This window comes from Odocoileus virginianus, chromosome 5 (assembly GCF_023699985.2).
Source record: "Odocoileus virginianus isolate 20LAN1187 ecotype Illinois chromosome 5, Ovbor_1.2, whole genome shotgun sequence".
Lineage (NCBI taxonomy): Eukaryota > Metazoa > Chordata > Mammalia > Artiodactyla > Cervidae > Odocoileus > Odocoileus virginianus.
Window position 1 is genome coordinate 19,301,115 of NC_069678.1, and position 2,116 is coordinate 19,303,230.

A 2,116-nucleotide genomic window follows, 5' to 3' on the forward strand; every position below is an offset into this window, starting at 1 on the left:
ATTACTTTACATCATTACAGTAGTTTTTGTTATACATTGATATGAATTAGCCATGGATTTTATTTTAACCATTTTTAAGTGTACAATTCAGTGGAATTGTGCAATTCAGTGGTATCAAGCACATTCTAAATGTTGTGTAACCATCATCACTGCCCATCTCCAGAAATTTTTCATTATCCCAAACAGAAACTCTATTCCCAATAACACCTCATTACCTCTCTCTTTCCAGGCTTCCCTGGGGGCTCAGATAGTAAAGAATCTGCCTGCAATATGGGAGACCTGGGTTTGATCCCTGGGTTGGGAAGATCCCCTGGAGGAAGGCATGGCAACCCACTCCTGTATTCTTGCCTGGAGAATCCCCACGGACAGAGAAGCCTGGCAATCTCTATTCCACTTTCGCTCTCTATGAAATTGTCTATTCTAGGTATCTCATGTAAGTGGAATAGTTCAATATCTGTCCTTTTGTGACTGGCTTATTTCACTTAGCATAATTCTTTAAAGTTCACCCATACTATAGTATGTGTCAGAATTTCGTTCATTTTTTTTTTTTTTAACAAGAAAGTAGGATTTATTGGTGGGTGTGAGTAAGGAGGGGACAAGACAAGGCTCTCATAAATGCAGGGCCAGCCATTTGACCAGGGGGCCACAATTAGGGACATATTTGACCCCACAGCTATCCAGGATGAGTCACTTTCCTGCCACTATGTTTTCAAATTCACCAGCCTTTAACTTAGTAAACCCCCACTTCTGGGAGACATGGATCTTCTGGTGGCCAGGGAACTTGAGCTTGGCCCTGTTAGGGCCTCAGTCACAGGCTCCTTGTTTTGCAGCTTGGACATCATGACTTGGGCAATGTGAACCCTGGCTACTGTGCCCAGGGGCTTTCCAAAGGCACTGCACACACCTATCTGGAGCCTAGACTGGGGACGCACGTCAGTCATGAATGTCCACTGGCAAGGGCTGACTCCAGGTCTGCTTAGGGCCCCCCACAGAGGCCACAGGCTGCATACACTGCAGGAGGCTGCTGTCTGCAGACACTGCACGCCTGACCCCACAGGGAAGAGAGGAGAATTTCACTCCTTTTCAAAGCGGGATGATATCCCACTATATGTACACAGTACGTTTTATTGATTTATTCATCTGTTAATGGACGTCTGGGTTGTCTCCACATTTGGGCTCTTGTGAATGATACTCTTTAAAACTTTTCTAATGGAAGATGCCAAACATATGCAAAAGCAGACCAAAAGAATGTGATAAACGTCCATGTACAATAATTATCAAGGGCTTCCCTGGTGGCTTAGTGGTAAAGAATCTGCCTGACAATGCAGGAAACATGGGTTTGATCAGTCAGGAAGATTCCCTGGAGAAGGAATTGGCAACTGATTCAAGTGTTCTTGCCTGGGAAATCCCATGGACAGCCCACCATGTAGCCTGGTGGGCTACAGTCCATAGGGTCACAAAAGAATTAGACACAACTTAGGGACTGAACAACTATAATTATCAACTCATGACCAATCTTGTTTCACTTATATCTATACATAATTCTTCATTCCATATTACTTTGAAGACTATCTCAAATATCATAAATGTTATCATTGTTTACATTTTACAAAATGGAAAGGCACAGAGAGGTTAATTATGTTACCAAGGTTACAGAACTCCTAAAGATGCAGCCAGGATTTAAATTCAGGCAGTGTGATGGCTGAGCCCATGCTTGTGTCTCTGCTACACCTGTGTTTACGCAAACACACACACATGCATCAGGTCAACTCTGGGAACGTTGGAAAAGTGCATTTAGAAAAGTTTGCCTCTTCCTACATTTTTTCTACACTTGGATGTTGCCTGGAATCTGGAATAGATAGGCATGAATTTGAGGTCTAAGGTCTTAGTAGACCTTACTTAGTAGGTCTAAGTAGAGTTGGTGATCCCCAACCTCCAGAGTTGCTGTGAGGATTAAGTGAGATAAAGTCAGTGAAAGTGCCAGGCACTTCCTAGCATGTGGCAGGAGATCATTACATGTAATTTCACATCCTCTCCTTGGGCGGGGGTTGGGGGGGTGGGGGTGGGGAGGGTGGGGGAAGGCCTACCTTCTCTCCATAGAAGCAAATGTCAAGAA

General features: G+C 44.0%; 1 non-coding gene across 1 annotated transcript; it reads right to left on the bottom strand.

Annotated features, from left to right (window-relative positions):
* Positions 1-958: 958 nt before the first annotated feature.
* LOC139035351 (small nucleolar RNA SNORA70) lies at positions 959-1,087 on the bottom strand. Its single transcript, XR_011488014.1, has one exon. It is a non-coding gene; the product is annotated as a small nucleolar RNA SNORA70 (small nucleolar RNA).
* Positions 1,088-2,116: the final 1,029 nt, after the last annotated feature.